This window comes from Garra rufa, chromosome 10 (genome assembly GCF_049309525.1).
Source record: "Garra rufa chromosome 10, GarRuf1.0, whole genome shotgun sequence".
NCBI lineage: Eukaryota > Metazoa > Chordata > Actinopteri > Cypriniformes > Cyprinidae > Garra > Garra rufa.
The window spans coordinates 7265655-7277797 of record NC_133370.1 but is presented as its reverse complement, the minus strand read 5'-3'; positions in this window follow the sequence as shown (position 1 = coordinate 7277797).

Sequence of the window (12143 nt, the reverse complement as noted above, 5' to 3'; positions counted from 1 at the left end):
AAATGAGCTATTCAGTTTCACTAACGACCATGTTACCGAGCTGTGACCTATACTTTCACTTTGACTTCGGTGGAAAATGCATATAAATAACGCCTTTAAAATTACAATATTCCAGCCATTTAATTGTAAATACCCATTAGAACACATCAAGACCTGAATTCAGCTGTTTGAGCGAATTTATTCAAAACCCTAAGCATTTCCTTCACCGCGTACAGATTGCTTTCAACGAGTATACATGGAGATGAACGACATAATTTGCACGAATTAGAACGCCTTTAAAATTAATATATTGCAGCGATTTAATTCATTCCACCCATTAGAAAATATCAACAGCTAAATGCAGTTGTTTGTGAGCATTTTGTATTCATACAGAGAGCGATGTGTTTAGCAGTGTGTTAGACAGCTCCGAGATGTCCGACTGACAATTATACATGACTGCACGTCTTTTAAAGGCATTTAAATACAAACACTCCAGCGATTGCACACAATAAATATAGAAGAATATTTTAAAGACCTACATTGAGTGCAAATGACTTTTTTCATAGGCTTAACTAACTAACATGAGATGCACGGCTGCATTTATGTGTCTGTTAACAAAGACATCATTTTCACTTCTTTTAAAGGTATTTTAATACAAACACTCCAGCGATTCAACACAATAATAGTACAGTGATATAATAAAAAGGTTAAATGCTTGAATATTTCTGCTTTTCGGCTCAACCGCACGGCAACGCGACGCGGCTTTGAAGCAGGCGCTCTTCGCATATTCCAGTATGGCAAGCTCTTTTAACCTAAAATCCACACACGATCCTCTATGGCAAGATGTTTTAGCCTAAAATAAACTAAGCATTTCTTGTCATTCTGCCATTTTTACTATCAACAATTAAATTAGAGAGCTCTAAGTGTTCTGGGCTGGCCCTTTTGCCCCAATGCTGCCCGGTTTGCTTCTCCAAGCCAACATTTAAAGTTTGTCATCGAACTTTAGCTTCTAGTTATTATTATTATTATATGTTATTATTCTTATGACCTAAGAAAATTTCTGACAGCTACTCCTCCGAGGCCTTTGAAGCCACAAGGCCCAAACTTGGCAGAGACCTGGGCCCTTGTCCCGAAAGAGTTGCTATATCTATTTGGACTGATCAGATGTACAGTTGATTTATTATTAATTTTTGAAAATGACAAATTTCCCAATGAAATACATGGGCTGAGAAAAAATGCGCCCTCTAACAGTAATACCTCTCGACTGAAGAGGCGGGACTCCAACCTTTTACTTACAGTCACTCTGAAATCGGTGGAAATACAAATAAATATCACCTTAAAAATGTAAATATTACAGCGATTTAACTCTAAAAACCCATTAGAACATATCAACAGCTAAATTCAGTGGTTTGTGAGTAACGTTAGTTCTTGTAAAAGAAAAGCTCGCACCATTCAGCGAGGATACATACATGCCGTCAGCACGAACTCTCTCTGTATGTGCTCATAAACAACATAACTTGCTCGAATTAGAACGCCTTTAAAATTAATATATTTCAGCGATTTATTTGTAAATACCCATTAGAACACATCAACAAATCAGCCTTTTGTGATCTGTTTTATTTCAAAGTTAAAGCACTGTCTTCAGCAAATGTGTTATACAGACGAGCTTTCAGGCTCGGAGCTAACTTACCCGACTGAGAATTATGACTGCACGTCTTTTAAAGCATTTAAATAAAAACACTCCAGGATCCAACACAATAAATATACAAGAATATTTTAAAGAACTACATTAGCTGCAAATGAGCTTTTCAGTTTCACTAACGACCATGTTACCGAGATGTGACTTACTTTCACTTTGAACTCGGTGGAAAATGCATATAAATAATGCCTTTAAAATTACAATACTCCAGCCATTTAATTGTAAATACCCATTAGAACACATCAAGACCTGAATTCAGCTGTTTGAGCGAATTTATTGAAAACCCTAAGCATTTCCTTCACCGCGTACAGATTGCTTTCAACGAGTATACATGGAGACGAACGACATAATTTGCACGAATTAGAACGCCTTTAAAATTACAATATTGCAGCGATTTAATTTAGTCCACCCATTAGAAAATATCAACAGCTAAATGCAGTTGTTTGTGAGCATTTTGTTTTCATACAGAGAGCGATGTGTTCAGTGTGTTAGACATGAGCTCCGAGATGTCCGACTGAGAATTATACATGACTGCACGTCTTTTAAAGGCATTTAAATAAAAACATTCCAGCGATTCAACACAATAAATATAGAAGAATATTTTAAAGACCTGCATGGGGTGCAAATTACTTTTTTCATAGGCTTAACTAACTAACATGAGATGCACTGCTCAGTCTTCATCTGCATCATCAAATACATCATTTGCACGTCTTTTAAAGGTATTTAAATACAAACACTCCAGCGATTAAACACAATAATAGTAGAGTAATATATTACACAGCTTAAATGCTTGCTTATTAATGCTTTTAGGCTCAACCGCACAGCAACGCTTTCAAGCACGCGCTGCACACTTGTTGTATGGCAAGCCGTTTTAACCTAAAATACACATAAATCCAACATGGCAAGCTGTTTTAACCTAAAATATACTAAACATTACTTATCGTAATAGCATTTTTACTAGCAACAATTCAATCAGAGAGCTCTAAGTGTTCTGGGCTGGACCTTTTGCCCGAAGGCTGCCCGGTTTGCTTCTCCAAGCCAACATTTAAAGTTTGTCATCGAACTTTAGCTTCTAGTTATATTTTATTATTCTTATGACCTAAAGGAATTTCTGACAGCTACTCCTCCGAGGCCTTTGAAGCCACAAGGCCCAAACTTGGCAGAGACCTGGGCCCTTGTCCCGAAAGAGTTGCTATATCTATTTGGACTGATCAGATGTACAGTTGATTTATTATTAATTATTGAATATGACAAATTTCCCAATGAATTACATGGGCTGAGAAAAAATGCGCCCTCTAACAGTAATACCTCTCGACTGAAGAGGCGGGACTCAAACCTCTTACTTACAGTCACTCTGAAAACGGTGGAAATACAAATAAATACCGCCTTAAAAATGTAAATATTACAGCGATTTAACTCTAAATACCCATTAGAACATATCAACAGCTAAATTCAGTGGTTTGTGAGTAGTTCTTGTAAAAGAAAAGATCGCACCCTTCAGCACTTATACAAGCCGTAAGCACTCTCTCTCTCTCGACATGTGCTCACAAACAACATAAATTGCACGAATTAGAACGCCTTTAAAATAAATATATTTCAGCGATTTGTTTGTAAATACCCATTAGAACACATCAACAAATCAGCCTTTTGTGATATGTTTTATTTCAAAGTTAAAGCACTGTCTTCAGCAAATGTGTTATACAGACAAGCTTTCACGGATCGGAGCTAACCTGACTGAGAATTATACATGACTGCACGTCTTTTAAAAGCATTTAAATAAAAACACTCCAGCGATCCAACACAATAAATATACAAGAATATTTTAAAGAACTACATTAGCTGCAAATGAGCTGTTCAATCGGTTTCACTAACGAACATGTTACCGAGCTGAGACTTACTTTCACTTTGATTTCGGTGGAAAATGCATATAAATAACGCCTTTAAAATTACAATACTCCAGCCATTTAATTGTAAATACCCATTAGAAACACATCAAGACCTGAATTCAGCTGTTTGAGCGAATTTATTGAAACCCCTAAGCATTTCCTTCACCGCGTACAGATTGCTTTCAACGAGTTTACATGGAGAGGAATGACATAATTTGCACAAATTTGACCGCCTTTAAAATTATAATATTGCAGCGATTTAATTCAGTCCACCCATTAGAAAATATCAACAGCTAAATGCAGTTGTTTGTGACTATTTTTTTTTTTCATACAGAAAGCGCTGCATTCAGCAGTGTGTTAGGCATGAGCTCCGAGATGTCCGACTGAGAATTATAAATGACTGCACGTCTTTTAAATGCATTTAAATAAAAACACTCCAGCGATTCAACAGAATAAATATAGAAGAATATTTTAAAGACCTGCATTGGGTGAAAATGACGTTTTTCATAGGCTTAACTAACATGAGATGCACGGCTGCATTTATGTGTCTGTTAACAAAGACATCATTTGCACGTCTTTTAAAGGTATTTTAATACAAACACTCCAGCGATTCAACACAATAATAGTTCAGTCATATAATAAAAAGTTTAAATGCTTGCTCATTTCTGCTTTTCGGCTCAACCGCACGGCAACGCGACGCGGCTTTGAAGCAGGCGCTCATCACTTATTCCAGTATGGCAAGCCGTTTTAACCTAAAATACACATATTAATCCACTATAGTGTTCTGGGCTGGCCCTTTTACCCGAAGGCTGCCCGGTTTGCTTCTCCAAGCCAACATTTAAAGTTTGTCATCGAACTTTAGCTTCTAGTTATGTTGGCTTGGAGAAGCCAACATATTGTTATGCTATTTAAACTTATTATGTTGGCTTGGAGAAGCCAACATATTGTTATGCTATTTAAACTTATTATTATGTTGGCTTGGAGAGCCAACATACTGTTATGCTATTTAAACTTATTATTATTATTATTCTTATGACCTACAGAAATTTCTGACAGCTACTCCTCCGAGGCCTTTGAAGCCACAAGGCCCAAACTTGGCAGAGACCTGGGCCCTTGTCCCGAAAGAGTTGCTATATCTATTTGGACTGATCAGATGTACAGTTGATTTATTATTAATTTTTGAATATGACAAATTTCCCAATGAATTACATGGGCTGAGAAAAAATGCGCCCTCTAACAGTAATACCTCTCGACTGAAGAGGCGGGACTCAAACTTCTTACTTACAGTCACTCTGAAATCCGTGGAAATACAAATAAATATCGCCTTAAAAATGTCATTATTACAGCGATTTAACTCTAAATACCCATTAGAACATATCAACAGCTAAATTCAGTGGTTTGTGAGTAGTTCTTGTAAAAGAAAAGCTCGCACCCTTCAGCGCTTATACAAGCCGTCAGCACTAGGCTACTCTCTCTCTACATGTGCTCACAAACAACATAAATTGCACGAATTAGAACGCCTTTAAAATAAATATATTTCAGCGATTTATTTGTAAATACCCATTAGAACACATCAACAAATCAGCCTTTTGTGATCTGTTTTATTTCAAAGTTAAAGCACTGTCTTCAGCAAATGTGTTATACAGACGAGCTTTCAGGCTCGGAGCTAATTTACCCATCTGAGAATTATACATGACTGCACGTCTTTTAAAAGCATTTAAATAAAAACACTCCAGCGATCCAACACAATCAATATACAAGAATATTTTAAAGAAATACATTAGCTGCAAATGAGCTGTTCAGTTTCACTAACGACCATGTTACCGAGCTGTGACTTACTTTCACTTTGAACTCGGTGGAAAATGCATATAAATAATGCCTTTAAAATTACAATATTCCAGCCATTTAATTGTAAATACCCATTAGAACACATCAAGACCTGAATTCAGCTGTTTGAGCGAATTTATTGAAAACCCTAAGCAATTCCTTCACCGCGTACAGATTGCTTTCAACGAGTATACATGGAGACGAACGACATAATTTGCACGAATTAGAACGCCTTTAAAATTACAATATTGCAGCGATTTAATTCAGTCCACCCATTAGAAAATATCAACAGCTAAATGCAGTTGTTTGTGAGCATTTTGTTTTTTCATACAGAGAGTCCTGCATTCAGCAGTGTGTTAGACATGAGCTCCGAGATGTCCGACTGAGAATTATACATGACTGCACGTCTTTTAAAGGCATTTAAATAAAAACACTCCAGCGATTCAACACAATAAATATAGAAGAATATTTTAAAGACCTGCATTGGGTGCAAATGACGTTTTTCATAGGCTTAACTAACTAACATGAGATGCACGGCTGCATTTATGTGTCTGTTAACAAAGACATCATTTGCACGTCTTTTAAAGGTATTTTAATACAAACACTCCAGCGATCCAACACAATAATAGTTCAGTCATATAATAAAAAGTTTAAATGCTTGCTTATTTCTGCTTTTCGGCTCAACCGCACGGCAACGCGACGCGGCTTTGAAGCAGGCGCTCATCACTTATTCCAGTATGGCAAGCCGTTTTAACCTAAAATACAATTATTAATCCACTATGGTGTTCTGGGCTGGCCCTTTTGCCCGAAGGCTGCCCAATTTGGCTCTCCAAGCCAACATTTAAAGTTTGTCATCGAACTTTAGCTTCTAGTTATTATTAAACTTCTTCTGAGACTAAAATTCTATACGCTACTCCTCCTAGAGCTTTAAGGCTACAAGCCCCAAACTCGGCGGAGCCCTGGGCCCTGGTCACGAAAGTGTTGCTATATCTTTTTGGAATGATCAGACTTACAGTTGATTTAATATTAATTTTTTTACATGAAAAATTTCTATGGGATTTCAATGGGCTGAGAAAAAATGTGCCATCTAGAGGCGCAATACCTCTCCACTGAAGAGGCGGGACTCAAACCTCTTGCTTACAGTCACTCTGAAATCGGTGGAAATACGTTTAAATACCGCTTTTTAAAATTTAAATATTACAGCGATTTAACTCTAAATACCCATTAGAACACACCAACAGCTAAATTCAGTGGTTTGAGAGCAGTTCTTGTAAAAGGAAAGCTTGCACCCTTCAGCGAGTATACAAGCCGTCAGCACGAACTCTCTCTGTATGTGCTCATAAACAAAATAATTTGCACGAATTAGAACGCCTTTAAAATTAATATATTTCACCTATTTATTTGTAAATACCCATTAGAACACGTCAACAAATCAGCCTTTTGTGATCTGTTTTATTTCAAAGTTAACTTAGCTCCGAGCCGTGAAGCTCGTCTGTATAACACACATTTGCTGAAGACAGTGCTTTAACGTTACCCGACTGAGAATTAGACTGCACGTCTTTTAAAAGCATTTAAATAAAAACACTCCAGCGATCCAACACAATAAATATACAAGAATATTTTAAAGAACTACATTAGCTGCAAATGAGCTGTTCAATATGTTTCACTGAACATGTTACCAAGCTGTGACCCACACTTTCACTTTGACTTCGGTGGAAAATGCATATAAATAACGCCTTTAAAATTACAATATTCCAGCCATTTAATTTTAAATACCCATTAGAACACATCAAGACCTGAATTCAGCTGTTTGAGCGAATTTATTCAAAACCCTAAGCATTTCCTTCACCGCGTACAGATTGCTTTCAACGAGTATACATGGAGACGAACGACATAATTTGCACGAATTAGAACGCCTTTAAAATTACAATATTGCAGCGATTTAATTCATTCCACCCATTAGAAAATATCAACAGCTAAATGCAGTTGTTTGTGAGCATTTTGTTTTCATACAGAGAGCGCTGTGTTCAGTGTGTTAGACATGAGCTCCGAGATGTCCGACTGAGAATTATACATGACTGCACGTCTTTTAAAGGCATGTAAATACAAACACTCCAGCGATTGCACACAATAAATATAGAAGAATATTTTAAAGACCTACATTGGGTGCAAATGACTTTTTTCATAGGCTTAACTAACTAACAGGAGATGCACGGCTGCATTTATGTGTCTGTTAACAAAGACATCATTTGCACGTCTTTTAAAGGTATTTTAATACAAACACTCCAGCGATTCCACACAATAAATATAGAAGAATATTTTAAAGACCTACATTGAGTGCAAATGACTTTTTTCACAGGCTTAACTAACTAACATTGAATGCACTGCTCAGTCTTCGTCTGCATCAAAGACATCATTTGCACGTCTTTTAAATGTATTTAAATACAAACACTCCAGCGATTAAACACAATAATAGTAGAGTAATATATTACACAGCTTAAATGCTTGCTTATTTCTGCTTTTAGGCTCAACCGCACAGCAACGCGTCGTGGCTTTCAAGCACCCGCTGCACACTTGTTGTATGGCAAGCCGTTTTAACCTAAAATACACATAAATCCTCTATGGCAAGCTGTTTTAGCCTAAAATATACTAAGTATTACTTTTCGTGATAGCATTTTTACTAGCAACAATTCAATCAGAGAGCTCTAAGTGTTCTGGGCTGGCCCTTTTGCCCGAAGGCTGCCCGGTTTGCTTCTCCAAGCCAACATTTAAAGTTTGTCATCGAACTTTAGCTTCTAGTTATTATTATGTTGGCTTGGAGAGCCAACATACTGTTATGCTATTTAAACTTATTATTATTATTATTATATTTTATTATTCTTATGACCTACAGAAATTTCTGACAGCTACTCCTCCGAGGCCTTTGAAGCCACAAGGCCCAAACTTGGCAGAGACCTGGGCCCTTGTCCCGAAAGAGTTGCTATATCTATTTGGACTGATCAGATGTACAGTTGATTTATTATTAATTTTTGAATATGACAAATTTCCCAATGAATTACATGGGCTGAGAAAAAATGCGCCCTCTAACAGTAATACCTCTCGACTGAAGAGGCGGGACTCAACCTCTTACTTACAGTCACTCTGAAATCCGTGGAAATACAAATAAATATCGCCTTAAAAATGTCATTATTACAGCGATTTAACTCTAAATACCCATTAGAACATATCAACAGCTAAATTCAGTGGTTTGTGAGTAGTTCTTGTAAAAGAAAAGCTCGCACCCTTCAGCGCTTATACAAGCCGTCAGCACTAGGCTACTCTCTCTCTACATGTGCTCGCAAACAACATAAATTGCACAAATTAGAACGCCTTTAAAATAAATATATTTCAGCGATTTGTTTGTACATACCCATTAGAACACATCAACAAATCAGCCTTTTGTGATCTGTTTTATTTCAAAGTTAAAGCACTGTCTTCAGCAAATGTGTTATACAGACGAGCTTTCACGGATCGGAGCTAACTTACCCGACTGAGAATTATGACTGCACGTCTTTTAAAAGCATTTAAATAAAAACACTGCAGCGATCCAACACAATTAATATACAAGAATATTTTAAAGAACTACATTAGCTGCAAATGAGCTTTTCAGTTTCACTAACGATCATGTTACGGAGCTGTGACTTACTTTCACTTTGAACTCGGTGGAAAATGCATATTAAATAATGCCTTTAAAATTACAATATTCCAGCCATTTAATTGTAAATACCCATTAGAACACATCAAGACCTGAATTCAGCTGTTTGAGCGAATTTATTGAAAACCCTAAGCATTTCCTTCACCGCGTACAGATTGCTTTCAACGAGTATACATGGAGACGAACGACATAATTTGCACGAATTAGAACGCCTTTAAAATTACAATATTGCAGCGATTTAATTTAGTCCACCCATTAGAAAATATCAACAGCTAAATGCAGTTGTTTGTGAGCATTTTGTTTTCATACAGAGAGCGCTGCGTTCAGTGTGTTAGACATGAGCTCCGAGATGTCCGTCTGAGAATTATACATGACTGCACGTCTTTTAAAGGCATTTAAATAAAAACACTCCAGCGATCCAACACAATAAATATAGAAGAATATTTTAAAGACCTGCATTGGGTGCAAATTACGTTTTTCATAGGCTTAACTAACTAACATGAGATGCACGGCTGCATTTATGTGTCTGTTAACAAAGACATCATTTGCACGTCTTTTAAAGGTATTTTAATACAAACACTCCAGCGATTAAACACAATAATAGTACAGTCATATAATAAAAAGGTTAAATGATTGCTTATTTCTGCTTTTCGCCTCAACCGCACAGCAACGCGTCGTGGCTTTGAAGCAGGCGCTGCACGAATCTTAAGATATGGCAAGCCGTTTTAACCTAAAATACACATCTTTATCAACTATGGCAAGCTGTTTTAGCCTAAAATATACTAAGCATTACTTATCGTAATAGCATTTTTACTAGCAACAATTCAATTACAGAGCTCTAAGTGTTCTGGGCTGGCCCTTTTGCCCGAAGGCTGCCCAATTTGGCTCTCCAAGCCAACATTTAAAGTTTGTCATCGAACTTTAGCTTCTAGTTATGTTGGCTTGGAGAGCCAACATACTGTTATGCTATTTAAACTTATTATTATTATTATATGTTATTATTCTTATGGTACACGAATTTACAAACGCTACTCCTCCTAGGGCTTGAATGCCACAAGCCCCAAACTTGGCAGATACCTGGGTCCTGCTCTGAAGTTAGTTGCTATATCTTTTTAGACTGATCAGACTTACAGTTGATTTATTATTAATTTTTGAATATGACACATTTCCCAATGAATTACATGGGCTGAGAAAAAATGCGCCCTCTAACAGTAATACCTCTCGACTGAAGAGGCGGGACTCAAACCTCTCACTTACAGTCACTCTGAAATCGGTGGAAATACAAATAAATATCGCCTTAAAAATTTAATTATTACAGCGATTTAACTCTAAATACCCATTAGAACATATCAACAGTTAAATTCAGTGGTTTTATAGTTCTTGTAAAAGAAAAGCTCGCACCCTTCAGCGCTTATACAAGCCGTCAGCACTAGGCTACTCTCTCTGTGCATGTGCTCACAAACAACATAAATTGCTCGAATTAGAACGCCTTTAAAATAAATATATTTCAGCGATTTGTTTGTAAATACTCATTAGAACACATCAACAAATCAGCCTTTTGTGATCTGTTTTATTTCAAAGTTAAAGCACTGTCTTCAGCAAATGTGTTACACAGACGAGCTTTCACGGCTCGGAGCTAACTTACCCGACTGAGAATAATACATGACTGAACGTCTTTTAAAAGCATTTAAATAAAAACACTCCAGCGATCCAACACAATAAATATACAAGAATATTTTAAAGAACTACATTAGCTGCAAATGAGCTATTCAATAGGTTTCACTAACGATCATGTTACCGAGCTGTGACCTATACTTTCACTTTGACTTCGGTGGAAAATGCATATAAATAACGCCTTTAAAATTACAATATTCCAGCCATTTAATTGTAAATACCCATTAGAACACATCAAGACCTGAATTCAGCTGTTTGAGTGAATTTATTGAAACCCCTAAGCATTTCCTTCACCGCGTACAGATTGCTTTCAACGAGTATACATGGAGACGAACGACATAATTTGCACGAATTAGAACGCCTTTAAAATTACAATATTGCAGCGATTTAATTCAGTCCACCCATTAGAAAATATCAACAGCTAAATGCAGTTGTTTGTGAGCATTTTGTTTTCATACAGAGAGCGCTGCGTTCAGCTGTGTGTTAGACATGAGCTCCGAGATGTCCGACTGACAATTATACATGACTGCACGTCTTTTAAAGGCATTTAAATACAAACACTCCAGCGATTGCACACAATAAATATAGAAGAATATTTTAAAGACCTACATTGGGTGCAAATGACTTTTTTCATAGGCTTAACTAACTAACATTGGATGCACTGCTCAGTCTTCCTCTGCATCATCAAACACATCATTTGCACGTCTTTTAAAGGTATTTAAATACAAACACTCCAGCGATTAAACACAATAATAGTAGAGTAATATAATACACAGCTTAAATGCTTGCTTATTTCTGCTTTTAGGCTCAACCGCACAGCAACGCGTCGTGGGTTCCAAGCACGCGCTGCAAACTTGTTGTATGGCAAGCCGTTTTAACGTAAAATCCACACACGATCCTCTATGTTTTAGCCTAAAATATACTAAGCATTTCTTGTCGTACTGCCATTTTTACTAGCAACAATTCAATCAGAGAGCTCTAAGTGTTCTGGGCTGGCCCTTTTGCCCCAAGGCTGCCCAATTTGGCTCTCCAAGCCAACATTTAAAGTTTGTCATCGAACTTTAGCTTCTAGTTATTATTAAAATTCTTCTGAGACTAAAATTCTATACGCTACTCCTCCTAGAGCTTTAAGGCTACAAGCCCCAAACTCGGCGGAGCCCTGGGCCCTGGTCACCAAAGTGTTGCTATATCTTTTTGGAATGATCAGACTTACAGTTGATTTAATATTAATTTTTTTACATGAAAAATTTCTATAGGTTTTCAATGGGCTGAGAAAAAATGCGCCATCTAGAGGCGCAATACCTCTCGACTGAAGAGGCGGGACTCAAACCTCTTGCTTACAGTCACTCTGAAATCGGTGGAAATACAAATAAATACCGCCTTT